Source organism: Scyliorhinus torazame, chromosome 1 (genome assembly GCF_047496885.1).
Source record: "Scyliorhinus torazame isolate Kashiwa2021f chromosome 1, sScyTor2.1, whole genome shotgun sequence".
In the NCBI taxonomy this organism is placed as follows: Eukaryota; Metazoa; Chordata; class Chondrichthyes; order Carcharhiniformes; family Scyliorhinidae; genus Scyliorhinus; species Scyliorhinus torazame.
The window spans coordinates 173552979-173568978 of NC_092707.1; the positions used below are offsets into that span (position 1 = coordinate 173552979).

At 45.4% G+C, this 16000-nt stretch overlaps 1 protein-coding gene and 1 long non-coding RNA gene across 2 annotated transcripts in view; one reads left to right on the forward strand and one right to left on the reverse strand.

The window, feature by feature from the left end:
* LOC140416923 (uncharacterized) overlaps positions 1-14504 on the reverse strand; it is a 29287-nt gene extending 14783 nt beyond the window's left edge. Inside the window, exon 1 of the long non-coding RNA XR_011944783.1 lies at positions 14257-14504. This is a non-coding gene — a long non-coding RNA (uncharacterized lncRNA). The remainder of the gene's footprint in view (positions 1-14256) is intronic.
* A 73-nt stretch (positions 14505-14577) lies between these two features.
* tekt2 (tektin 2 (testicular)) overlaps positions 14578-16000 on the forward strand; it is an 83991-nt gene continuing 82568 nt past the window's right edge. The window contains exon 1 of the mRNA XM_072501159.1: positions 14578-14732. The gene's annotated coding sequence lies outside the window, so the exon portion shown is untranslated. The remainder of the gene's footprint in view (positions 14733-16000) is intronic.

A 16000-nucleotide genomic window follows, 5' to 3' on the forward strand; every position in this document is an offset into this window, starting at 1 on the left:
ATATAATCTTTCATAAAATGCCTTGAACACTCCATTCACTCTCTCCGCTCCCCGCTCCATCTCTCCCTCCTCATCTCTCACCCCCCCCTATCTCCCTCGCTGCTCCCCTTTTCCTCAGTTGGTGGGCCAACAACCTACTCGCCTTCTCCCCATATTCGTACTGTACACCCTGTGCCTTCCTCCATTGTGCCTCTGCCTTACCCGTAGTCAACAAGTCAAATTCTACATGTAGCCTTTGCCTTTCCCTGTACAGTCCCTGCTCCGGTGCCTCCGCGTATTGTCTGTCCACCCTCAGCAGTTCTTTCAACAACCGCTCCCTTTCCCTACCCTCCTGTTTTCCTTTATGTGCCCTAATAGATATCAGCTCCCCTCTAACCACTGCCTTCAGTGCCTCCCAGACCACTCCCACCTGTACCTCCCCATTATCATTAATTTCCAAGTACCTTTCAATACACCCCATCACCCTTAAACACACCCCCTCATCTGCCAATAATCCCATGTCCATTCTCCAGGGTGGAAGCTGTTGTTTTTCTTCCCCTATCTCCAGGTCCACCCAGTGTGGAGCATGATCCGAGATGGCTATAGCCGTGTACTCCATCCCCGTCACCTTTGGGAGCAGTGCCCTTCCCAAAACAAAAAAATCTATTCGTGAAAATACTTTATGTACATAGGAGAAAAATTTCGGCGTGAGAACAGCAGTCGATTTCGGCGTGAGAACAGCTGGTGAGTCAGTTTCAACGGGAGCATTGCGGAAGGAGGTTGCTGGGAGGTAAGTCAACCTTTAAAAGCACTTGTCTTTGCAGGGGCAGGCCAGTCGATTTCGGCGTGAGAACAGCTGGTGAGTCAGTTTCAGCGGGAGCATTGCGGAAGGAGGTTGCTGGGAGGTAAGTCAACCTTTAAAAGCACTTGTCTTTGCAGGGGCAGGTCAGTCGATTTCGGCGTGAGAACAGCTGGTGAGTCAGTTTCAGCGGGAGCATTGCGGAAGGAGGTTGCTGGGAGGTAAGTCAACCTTTAAAAGGACTTGTCTTTGCAGGGGCAGGCCAGTCGATTTCGGCGGGAGTGGAGCTGGCTGGTTAGTCAATTTCAGCAGGAGCTGAGAATTTTTCTTTTTTTTTTTGAATTAGTTTTTTAGGCGGGAACAGGAAGTCGACCCGCGGACGTCTGGGAAGACCCTCACCAATAAATTCTGGTGGAGAGGAAACCCGAGACACTACACGTGTAGTGTCTCCCACCCACCCTCCTCCTCTAACCTAATAATAAAACCCATTGGTCTGAGGTAAGTACCATATTTTATTATATTATTATTATTTTTTATAAAAATTTAATTTTATTAAAAGCCAGATCTTGGTAGAAAGTTAGAGGAATGGCAGGGAAGGGAGTGCAATGTTCCTCCTGCAGGATGTTTGAGGTGAGGGATGCAGTTAGTGTCCCTGCTGATTTTACCTGCAGGAAGTGCTGCCATCTCCAGCTCCTCCAAGACCGAGTTAGGGAACTGGAGCTGGAGTTGGAAGAACTTCGGATCATTCGGGCGGCAGAAGGGGTCATAGATAGCAGCTTCAGGGAATTAGTTACACCAAAGATTGGAGATAGGTGGGTAACTGTAAGAGGGACTGGGAAAAAGCAGTCAGTGCAGGGATCCCCTGCGGTCATTCCCGAGAAACAGGTATACCGCTTTGGATCCTTGTGGGGGGGACGACTTACCAGGGGTAAGCCATGGGGTACGGGCCTCTGGCACGGAGTCTGTCCCTGTTGCTCAGAAGGGAAGGGGGGAGAGGAGCAGAGCATTAGTAATTGGGGACTCTATAGTCAGGGGCACAGATAGGAGATTTTGTGGGAGCGTGAGAGACTCACGTTTGGTATGTTGCCTCCCAGGTGCAAGGGTACGTGATGTCTCGGATCGTGTTTTCCGGGTCCTTAGGGGGGAGGGGGAGCAGCCCCAAGTCGTGGTCCACATTGGCACTAACGACATAGGTAGGAAAGGGGACAAGGATGTCAGGCAGGCTTTCAGGGAGCTAGGATGGAAGCTCAGAACTAGAACAAACAGAGTTGTTATCTCTGGGTTGTTGCCCGTGCCACGTGATAATGAGATGAGGAATAGGGAGAGAGAGCATTTAAACACGTGGCTACAGGGATGGTGCAGGCGGGAGGGATTCAGATTTTTGGATAACTGGGGCTCTTTCTGGGGAAGGTGGGACCTCTACAGACAGGATGGTCTACATCTGAACCTGAGGGGCACAAATATCCTGGGGGGGAGATTTGTTAGTGCTCTTTGGGGGGGTTTAAACTAATGCAGCAGGGGCATGGGAACCTGGATTGTAGTTTTAGGGTAAGGGAGAATGAGAGTATAGAGGTCAGGAGCACAGATTTGACGTCGCAGGAGGGGGCCAGTGTTCAGGTAGGTGGTTTGAAGTGTGTCTACTTCAATGCCAGGAGTATACGAAACAAGGTAGGGGAACTGGCAGCATGGGTTGGTACCTGGGACTTCGATGTTGTGGCCATTTCGGAGACATGGATAGAGCAGGGACAGGAATGGATGTTGCAGGTTCCGGGGTTTAGGTGTTTTAGTAAGCTCAGAGAAGGAGGCAAAAGAGGGGGAGGTGTGGCGCTGCTAGTCAAGAGCAGTATTACGGTGGCGGAGAGGATGCTAGATGGGGACTCTTCTTCCGAGGTAGTATGGGCTGAAGTTAGAAACAGGAAAGGAGAGGTCACCCTGTTGGGAGTTTTTTATAGGCCTCCTAATAGTTCTAGGGATGTAGAGGAAAGGATGGCGAAGATGATTCTGGATATGAGCGAAAGTAACAGGGTAGTTATTATGGGAGACTTTAACTTTCCAAATATTGACTGGAAAAGATATAGTTCGAGTACAATAGATGGGTCGTTTTTTGTACAGTGTGTGCAGGAGGGTTTCCTGAAACAATATGTTGACAGGCCAACAAGAGGCGAGGCCACGTTGGATTTGGTTTTGGGTAATGAACCAGGCCAGGTGTTGGATTTGGAGGTAGGAGAGCACTTTGGGGACAGTGATCACAATTCGGTGACGTTTACGTTAATGATGGAAAGGGATAAGTATACACCGCAGGGCAAGAGTTATAGCTGGGGGAAGGGCAATTATGATGCCATTAGACGTGACTTGGGGGGGGATAAGGTGGAGAAGTAGGCTGCAAGTGTTGGGCACACTGGATAAGTGGGGCTTGTTCAAGGATCAGCTACTGCGTGTTCTTGATAAGTATGTACCGGTCAGACAGGGAGGAAGGCATCGAGCGAGGGAACCGTGGTTTACCAAGGAAGTGGAATCTTTTGTTAAGAGGAAGAAGGAGGCCTATGTGAAGATGAAGTGTGAAGTTTCGGTTGGGGCGATGGATAGTTACAAGGTAGCGAGGAAGGATCTAAAGAGAGAGCTAAGACGAGCAAGGAGGGGACATGAGAAGTATTTGGCAGGAAGGATCAAGGAAAACCCAAAAGCTTTCTATAGGCATGTCAGGAATAAGCGAATGACTAGGGAAAGAGTAGGACCAGTCAAGGACAGGGATGGGAAATTGTGTGTGGAGTCTGAAGAGATAGGCGAGATACTAAATGAATATTTTTCGTCAGTATTCACTCAGGAAAAAGATAATGTTGTGGAGGAGAATGCTGAGCCCCAGGCTAATAGAATAGATGGCATTGAGGTACGTAGGGAAGAGGTGTTGGCAATTCTGGACAGGCTGAAAATAGATAAGTCCCTGGGACCTGATGGGATTTATCCTAGGATTCTCTGGGAGGCCAGGGAAGAGATTGCTGGACCTTTGGCTTTGATTTTTATGTCATCATTGGCTACAGGAATAGTGCCAGAGGACTGGAGGACAGCAAATGTGGTCCCTTTGTTCAAAAAGGGGAGCAGAGACAACCCCGGCAACTATAGACCGGTGAGCCTCACGTCTGTAGTGGGTAAAGTCTTGGAGGGGATTATAAGAGACAAGATTTATAATCATCTAGATAGGAATAATATGATCAGGGATAGTCAGCATGGCTTTGTGAAGGGTAGGTCATGCCTCACAAACCTTATTGAGTTCTTTGAGAAGGTGACTGAACAGGTAGACGAGGGTAGAGCAGTTGATGTGGTGTATATGGATTTCAGCAAAGTGTTTGATAAGGTTCCCCACGGTAGGCTATTGCAAAAAATACGGAGGCTGGGGATTGAGGGTGATTTAGAGATGTGGATCAGAAATTGGCTAGCTGAAAGAAGACAGAGGGTGGTGGTTGATGGGAAATGTTCAGAATGGAGTACAGTCACAAGTGGAGTACCACAAGGATCTGTTCTGGGGCCGTTGCTGTTTGTCATTTTTATCAATGACCTAGAGGAAGGCGCAGAAGGGTGGGTGAGTAAATTTGCAGACGATACTAAAGTTGGTGGTGTTGTCGATAGTGTGGAAGGATGTAGCAGGTTACAGAGGGATATAGATAAGCTGCAGAGCTGGGCTGAGAGGTGGCAAATGGAGTTTAATGTAGAGAAGTGTGAGGTGATTCACTTTGGAAGGAATAACAGGAATGCGGAATATTTGGCTAATGGTAAAGTTCTTGAAAGTGTGGATGAGCAGAGGGATCTAGGTGTCCATGTACATAGATCCCTGAAAGTTGCCACCCAGGTTGATAGGGTTGTGAAGAAGGCCTATGGAGTGTTGGCCTTTATTGGTAGAGGGATTGAGTTCCGGAGTCGGGAGGTCATGTTGCAGCTGTACAGAACTCTGGTACGGCCGCATTTGGAGTATTGCGTACAGTTCTGGTCACCGCATTATAGGAAGGACGTGGAGGCTTTGGAGCGGGTGCAGAGGAGATTTACCAGGATGTTGCCTGGTATGGAGGGAAAATCTTATCAGGAAAGGCTGATGGACTTGAGGTTGTTTTCGTTGGAGAGAAGAAGGTTAAGAGGAGACTTAATAGAGGCATACAAAATGATCAGGGGGTTGGATAGGGTGGACAGTGAGAGCCTTCTCCCGCGGATGGATATGGCTGGCACGAGGGGACATAACTTTAAACTGAGGGGTAATAGATATAGGACAGAGGTCAGAGGTAGGTTCTTTACGCAAAGAGTAGTGAGGCCGTGGAATGCCCTACCTGCTACAGTAGTGAACTCGCCAACATTGAGGGCATTTAAAAGTTTATTGGATAAACATATGGATGATAATGGCATAGTGTAGGTTAGATGGCTTTTGTTTCGGTGCAACATCGTGGGCCGAAGGGCCTGTACTGCGCTGTATTGTTCTATGTTCTATGTTCTAAAAACGAAAACTCCTTACTCCTAGGTCTACTAAATCTCCAGGGATCTACTCCTCCCATCTGCACCATAAAATCCTTAAGCACCCTAGCTGCAGCCGGCCTCCTTCCGGCCCTGGACCTCGATCTGTCCAGCCCTGGGTCCAGCACCGTATTAAAGTCTCCACCCATTACCAACTTCCCCACTTCTAGGTCTGGGATTCGTCCTAACATACGCCTCATAAAATTGGCATCATCCCAGTTCGGGGCATACACGTTCACTAATACCACCGCCTCCCCTTGCAGTTTGCCACTCACCATCACGTATCTGCCCCCACTATCCGCCACTATAGTATTTGCCTCAAACATTACACGCTTCCCCACTAGTATGGCCACCCCCCTGTTTTTTGCATCTAGCCCCGAATGAAACACCTGCCCCACCCATCCTTTGCCTGTCTGCCTGTCAGCTTCAGATGCGTCTCCTGGAGCATAACCACATCTGCCTTAAGTTTCTTTAGGTGTGCGAGTACCCGTGCCCTCTTAATCGGCCCGTTCAGCCCTCTCACATTCCACGTGATCAACCGGGTTGGGGGGCTCTTTACCCACCCCCCCCCTTGACGACTAGCCATTTCCTTTTTCAATCCAGCTCCTCACCCGGTTCCCAGGTAGCTGTATCCCCCCCAGGCGGCGCCCCCCCCCGCCCCGACCCCCCCCTCCCATACCAGCTCCCCCTTCTCCCCAGCAGCAGCAACCCAGTTAACCCCACCCCCCCGCTAAATCCCAAGCTAGCGTAATTGCACCCCCCATGTTGCTCCCAGAAGTCAGCAAACTCTGGCCGACCTCGGCTTCCCCCCGTGACCTCGGCTCACACTGTGCGAGACCCCCTCCTTCCTGCTTCCCTGTTCCCGCCATGATTACCATAGCGCGGGAACAAAGCCCGCGCTTCCCTGTTTGGCCCCGCCCCCAATGGCCAGCGCCCACAGCTCCTCATCCTCCCTCACCCCCTCCCCCACGACATGGGGAAGAGAGAGAAGTTACAGGGTCGCAGGTTTAACAATCTGGGAAGTCCTCTCTTCCCCCTTTTCCCCCCTTCATCCCACAAATTCACCCCCCCCACTTTTGTCCCAAACGTTCTTTTTCTGGCCCGCTCACTCCAGCTTCTCCTCGACAATAAATGTCCACGCCTCGTCTGCCGTTTCGAAATAGTGGTGTTTCCCTAGATGTGTGACCCACAGTCTTGCCGGTTGCAACATTCCGAATTTGACCTTCCTTTTATGCAACACCGCCTTGGCCCGATTAAAGCTTGCCCTCCTTCTCGCCACCTCCGCACTCCAATCTTGATACACGTGGATCACCGCATTCTCCCACCTACTGTTCCGAGTTTTCTTGGCCCATCTGAGGACCATCTCTCTGTCCTTGTATCGGAGAAATCTCACAACTATTGCTCGAGGAATTTCTCCAGCCCTCGGTCTTCGCGCCATAACCCGATAGGCACCCTCCACCTCCAGCGGACCCGTCGGGGCCTCCGATCCCATCAACGAATGCAGCATCGTGCTCACATATGCCCCGACGTCCGCCCGTTCTGCACCTTCGGGAAGACCAAGAATCCTTAAGTTCTTCCTCCTCGCATTGTTCTCCAGCACCTCCAGCCTGTCCACACATCTTTTGTGTTGTGCCTCGTGCATCTCCGTTTTCACCACCAGGCCCTGTATGTCATCCTCATTTTCAGCAGCCTTTGCCTTCACGACCCGAAGCTCCTGTTCCTGGGTCTTTTGCTCCTCCTTTAGCCCCTCAATCGCTTGTAATATCGGGGCCAACAGCTCCTTCTTCATCTCCTTTTTGAGTTCATCTACGCAACGCCGCAGGAACTCTTGTTGGTCAGGGCCCCATATTAAACTGCCTCCTTCCGATGCCATCTTGCTTTGTGCCTGCCTTCCTGGCCGCTGCTCTTGAGGATCCACCGCAATCCGGCTACTTTCCTCTCTTTTTTCCATCCGTGTCCGGGGGGGATTCCCTTCTGGATTACCGCACAGTGTTATTTGCCGTTAAAATTGCCGATGGGGCTCCTATCAAGAGCCCAAAAGTCCGTTCCACCGGGAGCTGCCGAAACGTGCGACTTAGCTGGTCATCGCCGCACCCGGAAGTCCATTCTTGGTAGAATTAACAGTACCATGAAAAATATATAACATGGAAAAAGAAATCCAAAATTCTCATTCTCATTCATTGACCTCCTTATCCAAATGTTCATAGGAAGTATGTCAGCAGCCAATGTTAACTGGAGTTGTTTTTTGTGGCTGAAGAAAGATAGATTCACATGTCCCATTCACATTCCACTTTAGCCAGTTCGAATAAAGCATGTCAGATTATTCTTTTTGGGTGCCTACTAATGTTCAAGATAGTGGGATAATGGCATTTTTAGAAGTGGGTATAATGCCCATCCTGGGCATGTTTGAGTCAAGAATAGTTTCACCTGTGATGTTTCAAGTGATCAAGTTAATTATCTTAAGTGTTAACACTAAAATATAGGGTGGGATTTACTGACCACCCTGCCACGTGTTTCAGCGTGGGAGGCGACCCGCCAGCCAGATCTACCGGTCCTGCCATTGTCAATGGGTATTCCCGTTGATAGCACCCTTTGTCGCCGGGAAACCCATGCTCCGGCGTGGGGCCAAAATCTCCTGCTGGCATGAACAATTGGTAAATCCCGCCCATAGGGTGAGATTCATTGGCCTCCCCATAGCATGTTTCTTGGCGGCAGGAGGTGGTCCACCATTAGAATATCCCACTGCCATCAATAGGATTTCCCATTGAATCCACCCCATGCCGCCAGGAAACCCATGGGAGGTGTGCCTTCGATGAGACTGGGGGATCCCACTGGCATGAACAGCTGGAAGACCTTGCCCACATTGTCAAAATTAAACACTTATTGGGAGCAGGAAGGGAAGCGGGTCCAGGCCACTGTTCTATGTTCTATGTTCTATGTACTGTGACATACACAACATGCCAACTAATAAATTTATGAGTTTTAATTGTAAATGTGATAACTTCCGAATGTTGAAACACTGCTTTATGATGTAAGTCGTTGTATGCAATATGGTGGGTCCAATGAAGAGTCTTAGTTTAACAGTAAGTGTTTGTTAGCTATTTGTAACTATATTGTCATGTGAGAGTATCTTTAAGAAATGTGTGTTTATAAATGGGTGTGTATATAAATATCTGTAGTGAGAGTACCTTTAAGAAATGGGTGTTTACTACTGCAGTGATGTCAGAAAGTAAAAAGGTTAACTTGAGTTCATAGAATAAACATTGTTTTGCTTTAAAAAATACTTTTCTGCTGCACCATTCCTGTAGAGTGGGCCGTGTGCTCCCCATTCCACAATCTATTAAAAGTTGTAGGTCAGGTGAACTCCATGATACACTTTGGGGTTCTCTAAACCCTGGCTCATAACAAATTGGGGGCTCGAGGGGGATAAAAGTCTATCTATTGGATTGGCTTAGTGAATTTAAAGACAGTGAGGGGTGAGCATATTGTGGTTGCTTTTCAGGTATGGTATTTCAGTTTAAGCGGGGAGTGTGTTGTGGACAATGGCTCTTTCAGAGGCTCGGAAGTATTTGGGGATGGAGACAGTCACACGCAGTACCTTACGGACAGAGACTAAAAGCAGACTGTTAGATTTGGCAAAAACATTGCAGTTAACATTACCTGACAAAATGCGAAAAGATGAGGTAATTATGGCAGTGGCTAAGCATTTAAAGTTGCCTGAGATACAGTCTGACTCATTAGAAATGGCAAAGATCCAGTTGCAGATTAAGCAACTTGAACATGAAAAAGTATTAAAGCAGCTTGAATATGCAATGAGAGTAAAAGAAACAGAAAGGGAGATAAAGATCACGGAAAAAGAAAAGGCGAGAGAAGAAAGAAACATAGAAAGAAGAGCCTTCGCAGAACAAAAGGAAAGAGATAGAGAGGAAAGGGAAAAAGAGAGAGAGTTTGAACTTCAGAAAATGGCTATGAAACAGTCAGTTAAAATTGGCAAACGTACAGTTGGAGGATAGTGATGAGGATAGTGAGAAAGAGCGTCATAGTCGAAGGCTTGGTGGGGATCTATTTAAATATGTCCAAGCATTGCCAAGGTTTGATGAGAAGGAGGTAGAAGCCTTTTTCATTTCATTTGAGAAGGTAGCTAAACAAATGAAATGGCCACTGGATATGTGGGTATTACTGATTCAAACAAAGCTGGTAGGTAGGGCTAGTGAAGTGTTTGCATCACTACCGGAGGGGGTATCTGGGACGTATGAGGAGGTGAAAAAAATCCATCTTAGGTGCATATGAACTAGTGCCTGAAGCTTACAGACAAAGGTTTAGAAATTTAAGGGAAGAATTTGTTCAAACATACATGGAGATTGAAAGGCTCAAACAGAGTAATTTTGATAGGTGGATAAGGGCTTTGAAAATAGACCAAACCTATGAAGCTCTCAGGGAAATTATACTTTTGGAGGAGGTTAAAAATTCAATTCCTGATGTAGTGAGAACTTATGTGGAAGAACAGAGGGTTAAAACTGTGAGGTTAGCAGCAGAAATGGCAGATGATTATGAATTAATTCATAAATCAAAGCTTGGTTTCCGACATCAGTTTCAGCATGTGAGGGATAGAAACTGGGGACATGAGAAATACTCAAGTGGTAAAGGTAAAGGTGATCTGATGGGAGATAATGAGAGTGTACCTCAGATTAAAAAATAAATCCAGGAGGGTGGAAGAGACATGAAAAGTTTCAAATGTTTTCACTGTAATAAACTAGGCCATGTAAAGTCACAGTGTTGGTGGTTGAAGAAAAGCACTGGGAAGGCTGATGTGGTAAAACAGGATAAGACAGTGGGATTTGTTAAAGTGGTAAAGGAAAGCCCAAGTGAAGCGAAGGAGGGGCAAAAGATTGTACAGCCTGATCAAGAGGTGATTAATAAGAAGGTGCCAGATCTCTTTAAAGAATTTACTTGTGTGGATAAAGTTTACTCATGTGTATCAGGAGGGGAAGGTAAAGAAGTCACAATTTTAAGAGATATGAGGGGTAGTCAATCTTTAATGGTAAGAGATGAGGAGTTATGTAGTTTGGGAAGAATGTTGCCAGAAAAGGTAGTAATATATGGATTTCAGGAAGAGAGGAGTAGTGTTCCATTAGAGAAGGTAAGGTTGGAAAGTCCAGTGAAGAGTGGTGAAGCGGTAGGGAAACTATTTTGTCCAGTTTTACAGTTGATCTTGGGTAATGATATAGCTGGATCGCAGATGAGAGTGATGCCTACTGTGGTTGATAAGCCAGTGGAGAATCAGACAACTGAAGTGTTGAAGGACGAATATCCTGGGATTTTTCCGGATTGTGTAGTAACAAGGTCACAAAGTCACATGTTAAGACAAGAGGAGAAATCAGAGAGTGAAGATGAAGTTGAAGTGCAATTATCAGAAATGACTTTTGATCAGATGGTTGAAAAAGAACAAGAACAGGTGGAGGATGAGGCGGATATTTTTAGTTCAGGAGAATTGGCGGAATTACAACAGAAAGATGTAGAAATAAAACGGATGTATCAGAAAGCATACATGTAAGAGGAATCTGAGTGTATACCAGAGTGTTATTACCGTAAAAGTAATGTCTTGATGAGAAAATGGAGACATTTACATATGCAGGTAGATGAAAAGTGGGCAGAAGTTCATCAAGTAGTATTGCTGGTAGGGTATAGAAAGGAGGTGTTGCAAGTTGCACATGAGGTACCAGTGCGAGGTCATTTGGGAATAAGGAAAAGGCAAGCTAAAATACAAAAACAATTTTATTGGCCTGGACTACGTAAAGATGTAGTTAAATTTTGTCAATCATATCACACATGTCAAGTGATAGGGAAACCTCAAGCAGTGATAAAATCATCACCCTTAATACCAAGTCCAGCATTTGAGGAACCTTTTACAAGGGTCCTAATTGATTGCTAGGGACCGCTTCCTAAAACAAAAAGTGGGAATCAATATATTTTGACAATAATGGATGTGTCTACTAGGTTTCCAGAGGCCATTCCAGTATGTAATATTACAGCTAAAAAGATTGTGGAGGAGTTACTTAAATTCTTTACTAGATATGGACTACCCACAGAAATAATATCGGATCAAGGACTAAATTTTACCTCAAGGTTATTCAAAGAAGTTATGGATAGCTTATGAATAAATCAATTTAAATCAACTGCATACCATCCAGAATCGCAGGGAGCATTAGAAAGGTGGCATCAGACATTAGAGACAATGTTGAGGGCTTATTGTCACGATTATTCAGAGGATTGGGATAAAGGAATTCCATTTATACTGTTTGCAATTAGGGATGCTCCTAATGAGTCAACCAAATTTAGTCCTTTTGAACTAATTTTTGGTCATGAGGTAAGAGGACCACTTAAATTGATTAAGGAAAAATTGGTGAGTGAGAAATCGGGAATTACATTATTGGATTACGTGTCAAATTTTAGGGAACGATTAAATAGAGCAGGTGAATTGGCTAGACAACATTTAAAAGTAGCACAAAATGTGATGAAACGGGAAGCGGACAAGAAATCCAAAGTTCGTAGTTTTGACAGTGGAGATAAAGTTTTAGTATTGTTACCAGTGGTAGGTGAGCCTTTAAAATAAAGGTTTTGTGGACCTTATCAGATTGAGAAGAAATTAAATGTGAATTATGTGGTAAAAACACCAGATAGAAGGAAGACTCGCCGAGTGTGTCATGTGAATATGCTTAAAAGGTACTTTGAAAGGGAAGGAGAGAAAAAGGAGGTTTTAATAATTCTAACTCAAAGTGACAAACCAAATCCAGATGACTGTGAATTTGACATACCTCAAATTAAATTGGAAAATGAGGATGTCCTTAAAAATTGGGATTAATTGTTGAGTTACCTTCCAGAGGAAAAACGAACTGACCTGAAAGTTATTGATATTACAGGGGCAGGTTTGTGGAGATAAATTGGGAAGTACTAAAATGGCTATACATGATGTAGGTGTGGGAAAGGCCGTTCCAATCAAACAACATCCATATAGACTTAACCCTTTAAAATTGGCACAGGTTAACAAAGAGATTGAAAGTTTGCTTTAAAATGGCATAATTGAAGTGGGTTGCAGCCAATGGAGCTCACCATAGTGATGGTACCAAAACCAGACGGTACCCAACGGTTGTATGTGGACTATAGAAAGGTTAATGCAGTTACAAGAACGGACTCTTATCCTATCCCACGTTTGGAGGATTGCACTGAGAAAGTGGGGCAATCAGCTTTTATTTCTAAACTGGATTTACTTAAAGGTTACTGGCAGGTACCTTTATCCGAAAGGGCGAAGGAGATTTCAGCTTTTGTGACTCCAGATAGTATATACCAATTCAAAGTTATGCCATTTGGCATGAAAAACGCCCCAGCCACATTTCAACGATTAACTAACAAAGTTGTTTTAGGATTATCCAATTGTGCGGTATACATCGACAATCTGGTCATTTTCAGCCAGACATGGAAAGAACATTTAAAACATCTGATGGAGTTATTCGATCGACTTCAGGAGGCGGGTTTGGTGATAAACCTAGCCAAAAGTGAATTTGGAAAAGCCCAAGTCACATTCCTTGGCCATACAATTGGACAGGGTCGAATGGTCACACGGGATGTGAAACCAACAGTTATTGAGGAGTTTGCAATACCCTCAAGACAAAAGGAAATAATACGATTTCTTGGCATGAGTGGATTTGATCGAACATTTGTGCAAAAGTTTTGGAGCGTGATTGCTCCACTGATGGACTTGCTGAAGAAACGTCGAAAATTTCAGTGGACAGCGGACTTTCAACAGGCATTTGAAGGCCTGAAAGCTGTGATAACCAATGCTCCAATACTGTGTTGGAGAATTACAAGGGACTCTGTGATCAGATTGAACTAAAGTATCTGACTTTAAAGAGAAATGCCGAGGTTCAGAGAAATGGACGGATCGTGCAGAGACCTTCGTGTTCCAAGAGACTGTCAATCAGGAAGGATTTCAGTTGGAGGAAGAAGAACAAACTGGACTATATTATTATACCTGTTTGCGTGTGTTGTTTTTTGAAACAAAAAAGTATATTTACTGTGTGCATTTCTTAAAGGATAGTCAAAAGGTGAAAAATGAAACCATCTTGAAGTTGATGGGGGGGGGGGTTTCTTGGGGGGAGGTGTCATGTGAGAGTACCTTTAAGAAATGAGTGTTTATAAATGGGTGTGCATATAAATATCTGTAGTGAGAGTACCTTTAAGAAATGGGTGTTTATTACTGCAGTGATGTCAGAGAGTGGGTGGAGCTGGGCTGTCTGTCAGCTTTTTACTTTCGTTTTAGGCTGTTTGCTGCAGGGTGTGTTTTAGTTTCATTTTCAGAGCTGGATAGCTGCAGTCACAGCCAGAAGGTCTATTAGAGTCTATTATTGCTGCCTCAATATGCTGCCAGGGACTCAGGTTCGATTCTGATCTAGGGTCTGTGTGGAGTTTGTATATTCTCCCCATGACTGTGTGGGTTTCGTCCAGGAGCACCGTTTTCCTCCTGCAGTCCAAAGATGTGCAGGTTCGATAGATTGTCCATGCCAAATTTCCCCTTAGTGTCCAAAGGTTAGGTGAGGTTACGGGGATTGTGTGGGGGCGTGGGCCCAGATAGGTTGCTCTTTCCGAAGGTCGGTACAGACTGATGGGTCGAATGGCCTCCTTCTGCTCTGTAGGGATTCTATGATTCCTGGTAGTCTATAATCTCGTATTTGTGTGTTCACCTTATCGGACCAGACGTGTTCATGCTTACCAAATAGTAAACCAGGAATATGGAGATAAATGCCCAATCCCAGTTTTCGTTACAGAGATGTTGTATTAATGTGACTTCTAATAGCAGGGCATCACACTTATTAGGCTCAGGCCTCTGAGCAGATTCCTCCGTGCATCCGAAAGGGGACTTTTGCCGAACCAGCTAAGTGTTTCCAACATTTAATTTTATTGTCACCCTAATATTTTGTGAGCCATACCTTGCATGGACTGTTTTATTCGCCTCAAACATCTGCCCCGGGTTCGTCAATGCAGATGGTGCTGAATTTAAAGCTTTCGGCTGAATTCAGGTCGCTTCAGGTTTCAGTAATTGTTGCCTTGACAGTCAGTCAGGACTTGGGTCCAACGACCTTGCTGAGGCTCGGCTAAATTTTCAAAGGCTGCCTTTCTCTCAGCCTAAGCGGCAATAGCAAAGAGAGAGTTTGAATGATTGATGCAGCGCCGGCTTTGAACCGGGTGGCGTCTTATTTATTGTTGCACTTCCAGTTGTCATGGTTGTGTTTATCGAAGCACCGCTTTTCTGATTGGTGCGAAGGGTCCGGTCTCCAAGCAACGGCGGCTGGTGTTGGGAAGAAGCGGCTGGAAGGGCCGAGGAACCGAGCCGGAAGGTGTTTAATTTGAGCCGGACCCCCACCCCCTCTGATCAACAGCCCTCCGAAGCCCGGACAAAGTGTGGGTAAGCACCTGGGCCATGAATGTACCCAAATGTGCATTTTCCTAGCGTATAGTTTTAAGTAATAGAAACGTTTATTATCGCTGCGTCGAGTCGAATCTCCAGGTGATATTGTTACCTTCAAATAAATGGTAAAACTTTGGGGAATGTCCACCTTTCTCAAGTGGCAAGGCAGCCGAACTTAATTACAGTCTTTGAATGACCCGGTCCCAACCCAGGCAGCAAACAGGGGGGTCACCAGGGTAAGGCAGAGGAAAATCAACAAAAGATCCCTGCCCTTGATTGTTTCTAATGGCTTGTGCTGGCAAAGTGTACTTGGATTGTCATGAGGTGAAAACCAATTCATGCCCTGTAACGGGGAGCTTCATTCAGCGAGCTTGCATGTTTTTTGTAAATTAAAATACCCAATTCTTTTTTTTTCCATTTAAGGGGCAATTTAGTGTGGCAAATCCACATATCCTGCACATCTTTTGGATTGGGGGGGGGGGGGGTTGCGTGTTAATATTTGAACCGAAGATCACACATAGAGAAGAACCCATTTGGCAAATGCACTGGGAGGGCTGCTGGTTTCATTAGGACTCGGAAACTTGGATGATTGGAAAATGGGTAGAAACAAATCTTTTTTAAAAAAAAATTTAGAGTACCCAATTCATTTTTTCCAAATAAGGTGCAATTTAGTGTGGCCAATCCATCTACCCTGCACATCTTTGGGTTGTGGGGGCGAAACCCACGCAAACACGGGGAGAATGTGCAAACTTCACACGGACAGTGACCCAGAGCAGGGATCGAACCTGGAACCTCTGTGGCGTGAGATAGTGCGGGTAGAAACAGATCTGATGGAAACGTGGGAGAAAATTATTCTTTAAAGTTTAAAACCAGCAAAAGGCAACCAAAAGATTAATAAGAAGTGAAAATAGAATGATAGTAAATCCAATCAGAAATATCAAAACCTCACTCAAGAGCTTTACAAGTACAAAAAAGAAGAGTAACTAAAGTAAACATTGGTCTCTTGGACACAGAAGGAGACAGGAATTATTATGAGGAATGAGGAAATGCCAGGGACATGGGAAAAAAATCTGTCTGTTTTTGTTGTGGAAGACACAAATTGCGTACCAGAAATAGAGGGTAATCCAGGACTAACAAGAGTGAAGAGCTTAAATAAGTAATATCAGAAGAGAAAAACTATTAGGGAAACTTAAGAGTCTAAAAGCCGATAAACTCTGTAGGACCTGATGGCATTCTTCGCAGGGATCTAAAAGTGGTTGTTGCAG